Source organism: Octopus bimaculoides, chromosome 14, assembly GCF_001194135.2.
Source record: "Octopus bimaculoides isolate UCB-OBI-ISO-001 chromosome 14, ASM119413v2, whole genome shotgun sequence".
NCBI classification, from domain to species: Eukaryota; Metazoa; Mollusca; class Cephalopoda; order Octopoda; family Octopodidae; genus Octopus; species Octopus bimaculoides.
The window spans coordinates 42,161,674-42,178,843 of record NC_068994.1 but is presented as its reverse complement, the minus strand read 5'-3'; the positions used below and the strand labels follow the sequence as shown (position 1 = coordinate 42,178,843).

At 33.3% G+C, this 17,170-nt stretch overlaps 1 protein-coding gene and 1 long non-coding RNA gene across 7 annotated transcripts in view; one reads left to right on the top strand and one right to left on the bottom strand.

Moving 5' to 3' along the window:
- Positions 1 to 17,170, bottom strand: part of LOC128249443 (uncharacterized) — an 84,306-nt gene that overhangs the window by 22,516 nt on the left and 44,620 nt on the right. For both annotated transcript variants that reach the window (XR_008265566.1, XR_008265565.1), the window contains exon 2: positions 6 to 51. This is a non-coding gene — a long non-coding RNA (uncharacterized LOC128249443). The remainder of the gene's footprint in view (positions 1 to 5; positions 52 to 17,170) is intronic.
- LOC106882960 (protocadherin beta-6) overlaps positions 16,513 to 17,170 on the top strand; it is a 164,956-nt gene continuing 164,298 nt past the window's right edge. For 2 of the 5 annotated variants that reach the window (XR_001411054.2, XM_014933810.2), the window contains exon 1: positions 16,515 to 17,155. The gene's annotated coding sequence lies outside the window, so the exon portion shown is untranslated. Of the gene's footprint in view, positions 17,156 to 17,170 lie in introns of all 5 variants that reach the window. The other 3 variants (XM_014933808.2, XM_014933809.2, XR_001411055.2) reach the window with 3 other exon arrangements.

Here is a 17,170-nt window from a genome sequence, read left to right as displayed (position 1 = left end):
TTTACCTCATCAGAAAACAGTATTTGGAAGCTGCCATTTTCTTCATGATAGCTGAAAATGAAAGCAAAATCAATCTGAGGAGGAATTTTTATTAAACAAAAAGCAAAGCATTATTATGATGGCCAAAATTGTAACAACTGAAGTTTTAATAACTCTTAATGAATAAAGTCATGTGAAACTGTCAAACAGACATGTAAATAATTTAAAAAGGAAAAAAATCCTAAACGGAGCTTTTTGCGAAAAATTGCACAAATATGTCCTGATCAAGAGGCCTATCTGTTGGAGAAGGCATGTTCTGACATGGAATAAACAAAACTTTATATAAGACATTCTATTGTAAAAAAAATTGTGTGGCAACGACAGGCTATTCAGCTAGTACATACATATATATATATATGTATGTATATATATATATATATATATATATATATATATATATATATATATACACACACATATACATAGCTAGATAGATAGATAGATATTATTTATTTCAATTAAACTTGATTAATTTTTGTAACATAAGAAGTAAATACTTTCATTCTTTGTAAATAAATATATGAAAATAAAAATATAGAAATATGTTTATACATAGCAAATGTTTTCATATTATTGCTTATTGAAAATATATTGATGTATGTATTTCCAAGGTAAGTTTGGCATACATGACATGAGTAAAAGGGAAGATGGCAAAGAAGTCTTTTGTGTGGAATAAGTTTTGGTGTCTATATTTTTGTAAGTGTGTTGTAGTAGAGGTTTCGTATTAAACGAAAAAATCATATTTAACTGACCGGTTTGTGCTGTTATTCAGCTCATCAAAATTTTGAGCATATGTATATGTGTATGTCTTTTTGTTTATGTTTATCCCCATCCCTCTGCTTGATATCTATTATTGATTTGTTTATGTCCCCATAACTTAACGATCAAGAAAAGACGCCAATAGAATAAATACCAAATTTAAAAAAATAAAGTATATGATGTGATACATTTTTACGATAGCAGTTTTGACTATGGACACATTTGAGTCATCTGAAGCATTAACTAATAAATACAAGTAATTGAATATGCTCATTAGAAAACTTAAAGCATATACATTTTTCATCATCATCATCATCTTCGTCATTTAACAACTATTTTTGAATATCAACATAATTTTAATGTTCTCCATACTTGCATGGGTTTGGATAAAGTATATTTGTGGCAGATCTTCTATAGACAGATGCTCTTCCTGTCACTGACCTTTAATTGTTCCCAAGCAAGGTGGCATTTCCTTCTCATAGTAAAACATGATTTCACTGAGTACTTGAAATAAATGGCACTGCTTGTATGACACTGACTCTCATTTTCAACTGTCGAGTCTTGTCAAGACAAAGGGACAAACATACACACACATACATATAGCATATGTTATGTTCTTCCTGTCCCATTCTTAAGCTAATCATTTTCCCTTTGCTAACTTCTAAAAATATTTCTAGCCTGACTTTTATTACACTGTAATGGTTCTTATGTTTGTATTAAACTGGTTGCTCCTTGTATACAGGGCATGTATATTTTATTCGTTCATATCAGCTTTAGAATCAAAATGGTTTCTTCACCATTTTTCACCTATTTCACTCAGATAGATCCTCCTAGCCATTCGATGTTTAAAATATCATTCATCATCATCATCATCATCATCATCACCACCATCATCTTCACCGTCGTTGTTGTCATCATCATCATCATTTAAAATCCACCTTCCATGCTGACATGGGTTGGTCATTATATTTTTATAACTGAATATGATAAGGAACTGTATAAAAAAAATATCATCAAAATATTTTGCGTATTACAGAAGTATCTGAAATTTATTGCAGATAAGTTTTAACAACAAAATCTTATATGGACCTCACTCAATTCTAGTTGAGAACTGCTGCTTTAGATGGTGACTTCATGATGCAGTTAAGAGTTATTTAATTTTCCTATCCTAGCTCAATTCACCAAACCATCAATCTATTGTTTTGATGCTGCAGCTTATGACTGCGATGACTTGAGTACTTATGTCTATTATCTTATTTCTGATAATGAGTTTGGTTTTAATAGATGTCTATCTCTTCTATAGTACATTTTTGCTAATTTTTATTTTCCCTTTCTGTGTTTTATATCAGTTTTATCAACAGCTAAATACTTGTATAGGTAGTTCTTTCTAATATCATGATATCAGTGTCTTAATCAAATTTAATGTTCACAGTTTTAAAACATTGTTTCTTCTGAGAGTAAATTCAGCTCATTTGTCTATGTCTACACCATTTTTGACACCACAAAGGAATTCATGTACAGCTTTTTAGTAGCTTCTTGAATTATCTTTATTATTGTTACTATTACTATAGTGTGCCTGTAGCAGAAAGATTAATATCATTGTTATGTTTGTTGCTGTTACTATTGTTACTTTTGTTGTTGTTGTTATTATTGTTATTATTATAGTTATTATTATTGTTATTAAGCTAGAACTTGCTAATTTAATTAGCAGGAATGTTATCTTGAGGTTTGGTGACAACAACCCTCCTCAAATCTCAAGAACATTAAGATTCTTGCAGAATATAGGTTTGTACTTTTCTGCAGGTCAACAATGCAAGTCTCAAGTCCACTATCTTTCACTCCCTTTGGTAGCATTTTGGTATCGATTACCACATGAATAATTGCTGTCCACAGGCTCTTCAGCTCTCTGATTAGAACCTGGTATTTCTCAATTTTAAAAATTTCTTCGGTTTCTTCTTTGTTATCAAAGAAAGTTACAAAGTCTATGATCTTATACTTTATTCTGCTCTCTATTATCATATCTGGTTTTCTTTCTTCAATAGTATGGGGAAGGCCCCTAAGATTATATAATTCTCATTCTCTGTCACAGTCTCTGGTTCATGTTCATGCCACTTTCCTGTTATTTCAAGGGCACACACTCTGCTCACATTCTAATGTACTCGTTTATCTACATTGTCATGTCTACACTTATACTCTTTACATGCTAACTCACTGCACTCACTCAAGAAATGATTGATACTTTCATTTTACTGCAGATTCTACAGTTTCTGTCTGAGATTTTATCAGATTTATCCCAATAGCTTGTTCATGAATGGCTATACTTAGTGCTTCAATCTCTTGTTTTAGGTTTCTAGCTTTTTTTTACAATTAAACCTTGAGAGAGGCATTATGCCGGTAATAAACACACGCACTGGTTCAGTCCTTTATTAATTTATATAGTTTTTTGTTAAATTATTTCATTGCACTCTTGCAATCTCTTCCTTCAGTAACTTGTCTCTCCACTTCCATTTATTTTGAATTTTGAATTTGTTTTTTTTTTACATCTTTGGCTTATTGCTTGAATTGGTCATGTATGACTACTACTACTACTACTGCTACTGCTGCTGCCACTACTACTACTACTACTACTACTACTACTACTACTACTACTACTACTACTACTACCACCACCACCAGCATCATAGTGATCATCATTATTGTTATTGTTAGGGTGGTAGAGTAGTTGAATCATTAATGCATTAGAAATATGTATTTTGGCATTTATTTCCTCTCTTTATAATCTGAGTTCAACTCTGTCTTTCATCTCTTGAGCATTGATGAAATAAAGTATACTGGAATCGATGGAATCGATTCCAGTAATGCCTTCCCTCAAAATTGCTGGCCTCATGTCTAAATGGCAAATAAATAATTGCTAGTCTTGCACCTTAATCAGAATTCACTATTATTGTTATTAGGCTTCAGTACAACACTTTTAATTGCATTCTTTTACTTGCAAGCACAGTTCTATGTGCCTTGGGTACATATAGTGTTTAGTTTGGTTCAATTTTAGTTCTGTAATTTTTACTATAATGAAAGTTTTTTACAGGGTATGTGTTCAGTTCTTATTAATTCTCTTTTCTATATGCTATGTTTCCTTAAAATCCCAAGGTCCTGCATTTGCATTCAAGTCCTTTAATTATTTCAGGACACTGTTTTTGTCTTCAGTTTCTATATTCCAGTTACTTCTTTTTCCAGATCTTTATATATTAAAATTTCTCCATTTTATTTAAAAATACCTTGTCATCTTTGGGAACTGATATATTAAGAGAGAATTCTCTTTCTGCTGATCTTTGACAACAATATCTTGGTGATTGGCCTTGATTTCCCTGTTTGTGTGGAGATTGACATATTTCCAAGTATGCCCACTTTGTCATTCTCTAAGATTCTTGTATATGCTAACGCCTCCTCTTTTCTGTTAGTATTTCATGCATCTGGTATAACTTTCATTGTATTTAAACCCCATTTCTGTCACTGCTGTTACTGTATTATTTCTTGGTTAAGAGTTAGCTCCAGAGACAATGAAGATAATTGTTTCTTCTACATCACCATATATTCTGTACCTACTCAACATGTATGTTGCTTCATTATATCCTTCTCGTTATTCCTGGCAGCAACACTTTCATTCAGTGCTGTAATGAAGAACCCTTCAGTCTTAGCCGTGAATTCTGTGTTATTCAGCTGACACTACAATTTTTCTTCATCTATTTCCCTCTTGGTACAGAAGCTTTAGTAATGTTCCATGCTTTTGCTTTGGCAGGGCATTCAGAAATCCTTTTTTTTTTTTAGCTTACTTTTTAACTTTATCGCAATTTCTGTTATCATTTCTCTTTGATCCTCATAAATGTCTGTCATTTAAGTCTTTGTTTCATATTTACTGGCTTCCTTCATGACAAAAATACAGTTTGTATTTTTTTCTTGTCTTGTTCATGTTTTATTATTATTTACTAGCAACTATTTATAAGTTACTACTTTTGTAACTAATGACTGTATTATTAGTTTTCCATTTTCCTTCAGTAGAAATTTTAGTTGTCTTAAAATGAATATTTTATGATAATCATCTCATTACACATACTTTATCTCTCAGTATTCCCGATAAATATAATCTTGCAATGCTACATTCTGGGCAGTGTATTCTAAACGAAGTTGCAGAAAATGAGCATATATAAGATAACAATAAATTATATATCAAAGTTCTCTTTTATTTTCTACATACCACTGCAAGCATAAAGCTGTACCTACATAAATGGTATAAGACAAAGTCAAGAAACAGAATGCCATCATGCTCAAAAATTTATAATTAAATGGTTGAACGGTTTGTAATTAATACAGGGAATATAAAACAATTTAAATTACATCCTAAAGAAATCAGACCTCACTCGGTGACAGCTTCTCACATCCCTGTGAGTAAGTTGTCATTATTTGTACTCCATAAGGCAGTGAGCTGGCAAAATCATTAGCACACTGGGAGAAATATTTAACAGCATTTCATCTGTCCTTATGTCCTGAGTTCAAATTTCGCCGAGGTCGACTTTGTTTTTATCCTTTCAGGAGCATTGATTAAATAAGTACCAGTTATGCACTGGAGTCGATGTAATTGACTTGCTCCTCCCCCAAATTTCAGGCTTTGTGCCTATAGTAGGGATAATTTGTATTCCTTGTATTCACAATGGTGGTTTGGTAGAACCAGTTGAACATCAGACACAATGCCATTTCGTATTTCTTTCAGATTTTTACATTTTGGTTTCGAATCATATCAAGATCAACTTTGCGTTTATCCTTCTAGGCCAATGGTTTTTAACCAGGATTCATATGGCCCCTGGGGGTCCACACAAGCAAAATGGTAAATTTGGGACATGCAGTAGTTATATCAAGGGTCAATGAAAAATTTTTGCTTTAGATGTATTTATTGCAAGAAACAGCTAGGTTTCTTTCTCTAATGTTTTATTTACATAGCTCAACCTACTCAAGTGAACGTGCAACAAACAAAATGAGAATTTTGAAAGAAATATCTATAAAACTAATTTCTAAACACCAAGAGGCTATGGATGTCTATCAGAGTAAAATAGTAAACAAAGAGTTCCATTGATAAAATATGGTTGAGAACCACTGTTCCACACAGTTGTCGGGCTTCCAAGCTTATAGAAACTAAAACATAAGGTGGCGACCTGGCAGAAACGTTAGCATGCCGGGCAAAATGCTTAAAAATTTATCGGGGTCGATAAATTAAGTACCACTTACGCACTGGGGTCGATGTAATCGACTTAATCCCTTTGTCTGTCCTTGTTTGTCCCCTCTATGTTTAGCCCCTTGTGGGCAATAAAGAAACAAGAAACTAAAACAGCAAGCCCAAAAGTACTTCTCTCTTAGAAGTATCATTCAGAACAAACTGCTTCACTTTGCCCTCACTAATTAGCTATGATATTATTTCTTGGCTCAACAAAATAAGACACCAGTCAAGAACTTGATATAATCAACTAACCATTTCCTACTCAAAATTGTGGGCCTTCGGCCATAATTAGGAATCATTATGTAAATTCATTTGTTTTGTGTAAAATTGTTTAGTTATCGTAAAATAATGTATTATGCTTAACTCAGCACCACAAACATGACTACTGTCTCCAATAACAACTAACGCTCCAAAATAGTCAATACAGGGACCTATATGCGATCACTGTGCTGGCAAGAAATAGTAGCCAAATTTTTCTCAAATGCACATTTTATCATCTTTAAAAAGGAAGGATACATTGAATAGAGGAATTCTTGACCAGAAATGACTTGCAAGTTAAACAATGACAATTGCCGCAACACCAACAACAGCAAAACCACAACTGTCCACCACCACCACCACCACCAATACCACTAAGAACAATAACAATAACAATAACATCAACAACTGCAAAAATAGCAGTAACAATCAATAACTAATGAGATGCAGACTCAACATGGGTAACTACCATACTAGAAATAACAGCCAAGTCTTTCGCATATCAAACCCTAGCTTAATGAACATGCAACAATATAATGGATATTGTAATGCAGGGTACCCTTGAAAAAAACTGCCCTTGATCGTATAGAGCGCTTGATCAGGGTTGTCCAGAAAATAAACAACACTGTTGCTACTATTGTTATTACCACCATAACTAAAACATCTACCACTACTATTGGTAAGAACTATAATAATCACCAACATAACAACCATCTTCTTTATCATCCCCGCCACCACCATCACCATCAACAACAACACTAATGACAACAGCATCACCAACAATACAACGTTCTTCTTGCCAGCATCTTCCTCGTCATTGCTTTTGTCCATTATCGTTACTTCCACAGCTGATGCCATCGTTATCACCACAACCACCACCACCACCATCAGCATCAGCATTGAAGTCACCATTATCATTATTTTTGTGACCATCATCATCACTGGCATCATCACCATTGTCATCTCTCCTATCATCATCATCATCATCATTACCATTAACATGATCGTCATTTCCATCATCATTGCCAACTCCACCATCATCACCGTCATGGTCGTTGTCATCATCATCATGGTCGTAATCATCGTCATCATCAGCTGCAGCAACATCATTGTCATTGATGCTGTGATCATGGTTCCCATCATCATCCTCCTCATCATCATCATTACCATTATCACAGTCATCATTTCCATCATCATCGCCGTCATCATCGTTGTCATCATCATCATCATCATCATCATCATCACCACCATCACGATTGCTATCATCATCATGCTAATCATCATTATCATCGCCATCAGCAACCTTTCAATGCCTTTCTTGATATCTTTATGACCATGTTTATTTTTTTACTGTTGGCATTGGATTGAAATCCCTTCTCCCCCACCATCCACTTATGCAGTTGTAAACCCCCCCACCACCACCACCTTTCTTCCTCCTATCTGACCAACATGTTTCAGCCTTAGTCATTGTCTATTAACATGAGTAGACAGATGGCTGCGAACAAATATACAAGCGTTACGTTAATTATGTCTACCATATGCATACCTTCACGATTATCTATGTGTGTGCATAGATGTATGGAGCGTTTGTGTGGTTAAAATATTGAAATAAAGGGAGTTAAGTACACACACTTAATGTGTGCATATTTGTGTTTACACATAGATACACACACACATGCATATATATTATCCATGTATGTTTAGTTAATAATTGATTTTTATCTACGCATGTGTTCCAGTATATAAGCACACACACACATATATATATATATATATATATATACACACACACACATATATATATATAGATATATATATATATATATACCCAAAGAGTATATATATATATATTGAAGATATATACATATCTATCTATCTATATATATATTTATATATATGCACACACATACATACATACATATATATTCATATACCCTCCCATATATATATATATATATATATATATATATATACACACACACACACACACACACACACACACATATATATACACACACTCTGCCATAGAGTATGAGAGAGAAGCATGTGAAAGACATGTTATCGAATATGAAGATGGTGACTTGAAGAAGGAAAATGGTGATATAAAGACAAAAACAGAAAGAGTTGAAACGTACATACACATATATGTGTGTGTGTATGGTTATATATATATATATATATATATATATATATGTGTGTGTGTGTGTGTGTGTGTATACATTTATTTTATATGTATATTTATATCTATATACATATATACATCTAAATATATATGCATATATGCACGGATACTTGCATAGAGATATAACTACACGCATAAATAAACAAATAGATAGATTGATAGATCTTGCTGTGTAAAATGTAGTAATGGTAATTGTGGTAGGTGGTGGTGGTGGTGGTGTTGACAGCGGTGGTGCGGTGTTCGAAACAGCAGCAACGGTGATGGTTATGATGGTGATGGTGGTGATGGTGGTGAGTGAAGAAACTTGATTAGAAGGAAGGCAATGATTGTTTTTATGAGTCAATGTAATGTTGTCTTAAATTTTAATTTTCTTTTCTGCTTAATGATTAGGAAAAGTTAATGGAATGTAAAAGCTTTGCTTATACAGTCGTAGATTTTCGGGGATATCACGTTCATCTAGAGATATAAAATTGCAGAAAATTTGGCAGAGCAAATCTAACTCATGTTTTCTACTTGTTTATATTTTAATTGGCTTTTGGAAAAGCTAATTTAGATTGTTTCTGATTGTGTTTCAATTGATATTCTAGAGATGGTTACACATTCACATATGTTTCTATGTATTCAGCTAACAATGGCTAGCTGCTGCTCTAAGATTGCTTATAGATAGAATGGCAAAATGCACATGTGTAAGCATGTACATACATGCATATATATGTGTATGTATGTGTGTGTATCTGTGTGTGAATGTATATACATATATGTATATATATATATACATTCATACATATGTCTGTTATATAGTTTACATTGCTATGTATAAATATATGCAAGTTTATTTGGGCATGTGTGTGGGTTTGTTTGTTAATATAATTTATATAGCCTTGTTTTATATATTCTTATCCATTTTTAATTTCATATTATCATTATATATAAACGCAAGTAATATAAATATGTAATTACATCTATCTATCTATCTATCTATCTATCTATCTATCTATCTATCTATCTGCGTTTGTATGTATGCATGTGTGTTTATATTTATATGTCTTATACTATGGTTTGTATGTGTATTTGTATGTATAATATATGGTAAACAAATATCATAGGTTCTCTAAAATAAAAACACAGCGTCCCGTAGGTCGTGCAGTTTTACATATGTAATTTATGAATGTAATCCTGAAATGTCTATGGGGCACATGATATTACCACATAGTTAAATTTTATTTATCCTCCAGCAATGTCAGTCAGGTCTTCATCAATATAGTCTTTTTATGATATGTATATCTTCAATATAGTATTTCTAATAGCAGTGTGTTTACGGAGTACATTTTGCAGCCATGTGGCTCCAAGTTCAATCCCAAGTGCATGCTGATATATTGGTTAAATATCACTGTTCTACTTTATCATCAGGTTTATCAATGTTTCATGAGTGAAATTTGGTAGGGAGAAATTGCATAGAAATCTTATGAATACGTGTGTGTGAGTATGTGTGCCTCTGTGTGTGTGTGTGTGTGTGTGTGTGTGTGTGTGTGTGTGTGTGTGTGTGTGTGTGTGTGTCTGTATTTATATTTACTGGTGTAAACATAAACTAGTCTCAAGCTTTAGAGCAGGGAAGGAAGACTTGTTTTAAAAGTTACAATAATATTTCACAGCAACCACTACACCAAATGATATGAAACATAATGCAAAACAAAGAATACCTTATTTACAATGGATGGACACTTTGCAAACATTGTTCATTTTGTAATTAAATGTGAATGTTTTTAACCTATTTTTGAATTACGAAACCTGTAAATGTGCAATGAGAGAGTTTCAATTGTTACAACAATTTTGCAAGTTTTGCCTCCCCACCCTGTCCATTAATCCACATCAAAACAATAATTTAGCAATCCATGAAAATAAGTTCCAAACTGAAATAAATACTAGATTCAGTATGATCTACAACAGATCTTTTGTGCAGTGCTCCAGCATGGCCATAATCAAATGAGTGAAATGAGTAAAAGAATAAAAGAATGCTAATCTTGCTTCAGTTATTCCAATGTATGTCTGTTTTTAATGGCACACACTCACTTGCTCCCTCTTATGGACTTTCAGAGTAACGCTGTACAGTAGAGATAAAATTCTGGAGGCTTTGTCTTGCCTTTGACAGTATTTTCGGTTGTTGCTTATAGCATCTTTGCTTCTCACATTATTAAGGCTCTTGATAGAAGCATGAATAACAATCATAGTGTTTGCTTAACCATACCTAAGCATGAGAGTGTGTGCGTGCATAATTAATATATTTGCAATATATATTTAGTATTTCAGTTTCTGTATTCTCCATATAGGCATCTAACCATACATAACAATTTTCACAAAATAATTCTATTTAATACATTATTCTGTTATCCCTTAAAAACATTTCAGATTATACTTTTTCTGAGGAGGTGATATAATACTGAAACATATCTAGTATTGTCACCATGTTTACCGATGATCAAATTACTCACCACTTTAAGTCTTCGGATTTTAAGCAATTCAAATTTTGGAGTTATCTTCCTTGCTTTCTTTGATAAAAACTATCATTAATGCTAATTACTTTTCCTCATGTCAAAAATTTAATTTCAATTAGTTAAAAGTTATTTTCAATTCACTACACTTTCTATGTTAGCAGACACTTAACTACCTGTTCTTAATGGAGTACTGTCAGTTTGGTCATTTTTATGGGTTTTTTGTTTCCATACTGGCATGGGTTAGATAAGTGAACCCCAAGACTATCAGAACAGCCGTGAATGACGACTTGGGCCTCACACACACACACACACGTATATATATATATATATATATATATATATATATATATATATATATATATATATAGACACATATACACACACACACATATATATATATATATATAGACACATATATACACACATATATATATATATCATCATCATCAACATTTAATGCCCGTCTTCTATGCTGGCCAGGTAGAAGACTACACCAGACGTCTGTGAAGGGTTATGCAAGGGTAAAAAGGTTGAGAAACACTGGGTGGTGTGTTGTGTTCTTGAGCAAAATGCTTCATCTCACATTGCTCTGTGATCACTTCGACACCTGAAGTGTGGTACACCATCCACCTGTTCAAGCCATGTTGATTTGATGGATGGAGTGAATAAATATACAACATATACATTTGATCTCAATAAACAAATCCTTTGTACAGATTGTTTGGCAAAAACTGAATGCCCACACATCATATATATATATATATATATATATATATATATATATATGAGACTCCCTTCGGTCATGACTGACCATGGGATTGCATCTAGAAAGTTCCTCTCTGAGGCACGAGTCCAGGCAAGGTTGTTTATGGAAGACCAGCAGTCGCCCATGCATACTGGCCTCCCCTCTCCTTGCCACCAGTGTTATCCAAGGGAAAGGCAAAGGTCGATACAGCTTGGAACCAGTGACATCACAACTCATTTCTACAGCTGAGTGAACTGGGCCAGCATGTAATAAAGTGTCTTGCTCAAGAGCACAACACGCAGCCTGGTCTGGGATTCGAGCTCACACCCTCACGATCGTAAGCTCAACGATCTAACCACTGAGCCATGTGCCTTTGAATATATATAAATATATAATGGGCTTCTTTCACTTTCCATCCACCAAATCTACTCATGAGACTTTGGAGGATTTGGGACCATAGTGGGAGACACTGGTGCAAAGTAATGCATAGTGGGACTGAACCCAAGACCACATGACCAGGAAGCAAACTTTTAAACCACACAGCCACACCTGCATCTATTACAACGACCCTAAATATGTGCTCTCAGCTGGACGCCATTATCAGAATACTCTATTGTTGATATGGTTCTCTACCCTCAATCAGACCTTTACCATTTTCCACATCTTCCAAATATCTACTTATTCTGTATTGTTTCAATATAATTTTCTGATAACTTTCCTTCATCACTATATATTATATCTCTGACATATTTTAGCATCATTTGTAGATATCTACATTCAACTCACACATACCTGTATCTTTATAAAGAATTGCTACATATATCATTCTTCTTGTTTCCATATTCCTAATTATAGTGTGTGTGTGTGTGTATGATATATGTATATTACATGTTTTTGTTGTGTGTATATGTGTATATGTGTTTTGTTGTGTGTTGTTTGTTTGTGTGTGCGTGTGTGTGTGTGTGTGTGTATGGTAAGAAGCTAAATGTTTCAAATCAGATGCTCTTCTAAATACCAACCCTTTTAGCAGCCTCCAACAGAGTGCAAGGATATGGAATGCCTATTCAAAGACAGGAACTCACAATGGATGCAGCTTATATTAAATCCTAGTCATCACCCTCAAGGCTCAGAACATTTTTTGCCGCATGTGTTTTTAGAAACTTCATTACCAGACAGCCGCAAATTTGAATGTGGGTAAAATTATACCCCTGGACTAGGGATTTCTCCACCTCAAGTATGTGCTATCACTCCATCTACTGGAAATAGCAGCTTAAACTCCCTTGAAACCATATCACACTATCTTAGAAATATAATATTTTGAATAATGTAGTCAGAATAGGCTTTTCCTTAAAAACAAATCATATATGGGAATGGTTGTAGCTCATAGGTATTTGTCCACTATTTTGACCTGAGGCTGATGAACAACAATAACAACAACAGCAACAACAATTTATACTGGCTTTATTTTGAAGAAGATATTATTGGCATTCTATATTTATTCTTCATTCTGTGTCTAAGAAGAAATGACTTTTCCCTCAGCACAAATTCCGCTGCCACATCATGTATGTCTCCATCAAGGAAAAGGCATGTTTGATATGATCATCTTTTTTCCATTATTTGGTTTCTTTTTTTTCTTTTATGCTTTTTATGTACTTTCCTTTTCCGTAAACCTTTTAGCAATAATCTCATAAAGCTGGTTTAGGTTAGTTCGTACTGCCAGCCAATATTATCTCTGAATCATAGGCCAGCTGTCCAACACTTAATCCACTCAAACATTTTTATGTCATCCAGTAACTTTGAACCTAGGTAGATATAACTTGAAAGTAAATGTGATGGATATCATAGCATATGAATCTTTCTACTTAAAATACTTTTTAATCCATAAAAGAGTCTAAAATTTCAGCATTTTTAACATCTTAAAAATCCCTCTATGAATTATATGTGTAAGATAACCATATAAATGATATAGCTGGAAATGTTGAAAAAATATTATGAGACAAAATAGATACTTATTTTTTAAAAAATCTATATGAGGTAGGAGTAACAAAGATATGTATATGGATGTTTACAAGTTGATGGTGGGGCTTAAATTATATGTGTAGATGCTAATGGTTAGCTGTGTACATAAATCTGCTATGTTAATTTTATGGCTATTTCAGACGTTTGTTTCTGAATATAAATCATACAGAAAGAAAAAAAATAAATCACTGAAATTAGCCTGTGAGCTATCTCTAATATAGGAATATGGTTGTTGGATGTATGTACTTAAACTGTGTACATAAATGATTTTTTTCCCCCTCTGTTATATTTTAGCAGTAAACTTTGATTATGAGTGTAGATGTTACTGGTTGGAGATGAACTCAGGCTATTTGCATAAATGTACATGCCAGCAGAGTAGTTATATTGTATGTGTAAATACATTTGTTGGCAATATGTTTTTGAAGAAAATATATTTTTATAGGAGATCTGCTAAAATTTGTCTTCATATTAATAATACACGAAGCTTAGGAAACTCTTAGGCTAAGAAATAACACTGAAAATTTCATTTTTTTTTTTCCACTCTTCATATTTTTGACAATATATTTCTCTATTCCTTTTTTTTTTTTTTTTTTTTTTTTTTTTTTTTTTTTTGAAAGCCAACAACTGATACAATAAATAATATCCAAGGGTTTAATGAAATTTAGCAAAAATTGAGAGAAACTGTCTTTTGTATGAGTCAATCCTCAATTGATCATAAATAAACGAAGAACAAAATGTTCAATTTGGCTTCAGCCGTTCTTCTCTTTTGACATCTTCTTGCAAAATAAAATACCGACCTTTTTTCTTTTTGCTATTCCTTAGATATAAATGAGGGAAAGGGAAAAAAAAAATGTTGAATAAATTTCTTACAGTTTTCCATCATTTCTTTGTCCTTAGTGGCAGCCAAGATAAAACTCAATGAGAAAACTGTTTGGAATATCCAAACCTCAATAAAATAAAATATTAAAAATAAAAAAATGGAAGGAAGGAAAAATGAATAAATAAATAAATAGATTAAAAAAGAAAAGCAAAAGAATAAAAGAAAAAGTAAAATGTAAGAAAAGAAAGACAAGAATTTCACTGAATTCCCAAAACAAAAATGAAGACATTTCGGATTATTGATGAATTAACAATAGATTGCTTATGAATATTTTTCTGCTTGGAGTAGTTTCAACCGACAAAATTATTTGAGCAGAAGATATAAAAAATGTATTATGCAAAAGAAGATAAACAAAACAGCAACCAAATATAAAATAAATAAAAAAAACAGAGGAAGGAAGGAAAAGAAATAATACTACTAATAATAATAAAAATAAAATAGGAAATAAAAATAAAAAATAATGGAGACTCCCTCCACCCAACACACACATACATACACACACACACAAAATAACAAAGATGAATAAATAAAAGCACTATTTCCAGGGGAAAAATCAATGATTTTTCATACATCAATAGGCTTCTTTAGAAAAATAGATTTGAAAGCCGTTTCTATTGTTTAATCATAGATTGAGGCCAAGCAAGCATGGCTGAAAGGCTAAAACATTAACTTGGATTGTACATCTTTATACTTCAGTCAACTTATAAGTAGTCGTGCTGTCAGTGAAGAGAGTTCTCAGCTGAGAAGGCTAGGACCAAGCAAAAGCGTTGAATGGATTTTTGACAGAATAAACAAGATTTTCTTCCCAAATAGAAAATTGAATTTTGTGCAAGAGTCTATATGAAATGTTATTTTTAGAGAAAATGGAAGGTAGTCTTCTTGGAGATTGGAAGGGTGGTTGGTAGTAGGGGGTTGTGTGGGGAATAAGAGACAAACAATGTTTTTATTGAATGTAAGTGTGTGACAATCTAGCTTCAAACACACGCACACACACACACATACATACAGAAATGCTTACCTACATACATAAGCTTGCATGCATATGCATATATATGTGTGTGTGTTTGTGTACATATATACAGAGAGAGATACACACACATATATATAGGTAGATATATAGATATATATATACACATATATATGTTTATATATATAATACATGTATATACATATATATATATGTGTATATTTATCTATCAATCTATATATATATATATATATATATATACATACTCAAACACACTTACTTATGAAATGCACACATGCATATGTACATATTTATAGCCAGTGTATATATATATATATATATGTATATACCTATATGTATGTAAATATGTATGTGTGTGTATGCATCCACACACACACGCACACACACACACACACACACACACACACACACATATATAAGCAAGGGAAAAGGTTGCCAGTGACTTTAAAGTTTTACTGTGGGGCAGCTTCATATGACTGTACATAAAAAACACATAAATATACATATCTGTGTGTTGTGCGTATAATGTGTGTAAAATTTGTGTGTGTGTGTGTGTGTGTGTGCTTCATCTATCAATAATGTGACTAGCTCAGTTTTTATTCAATAAACTTGTTTGAGTTTTATGATAGAAGTGGTAGGGTGGTGTGGAGAAGAAGAGGGGAATTCTCAGTCCAATCCATTCCACATAAACCTTATTAACCAATAAAGAAGAACAAAACTATTAGAAACAGTCACGCACGCGCACACACACATGCACACATGAACAAGCACATACACATACATGCTCACACATAGACATATACACATACAGGCATATGTGTATATGTCTATGATACACGCATGGAAATAAAGACATACTGACACATGGAAAAGCCAACATACATACATACTTACAGCACATACTGCTATACATGCTCACACACAAACACACATACACAGTGACGCACACACACACGCACACATGCATGTGCATGATGCTACACTTATTTGCACACCAGCTTAGTCTTATATGCAATGCATGCCTTAAGATTAATATGCTTGCTGTTATGTGTATGTTGGAGAACACCAGAAGCATGCACACACACACACAAACACACTAACACATGTACACTCACACACACACTCACATAGGCACATGCTCACATACATACACACACTCATAGGTACGTACACACACTCACAGGCACACACGCACACACACACAACATATGCACCACATATAACACACAGACACATATAACACACAGAGACACATATACCACACATATACCACACACACACACACACACACACACACGTACACACACACACACACGTACACACACACACTCTTTGAAACACCAAGAGAGCTGCAGGCACACACAAACTATCTACATATATGAGAAACCTAACTAGAGATGTGCACGGCAGCAGCGGCAGCAGCAGCAGCCGCAGTGGCTGTCACATACCGGCAGCAGTCAAAGTAGAACTCTGCATCAGGATGTACGTCTCCAGTTGAGATGAATTTACACGGATAATATGCCACAGGTAAGTTATATTATA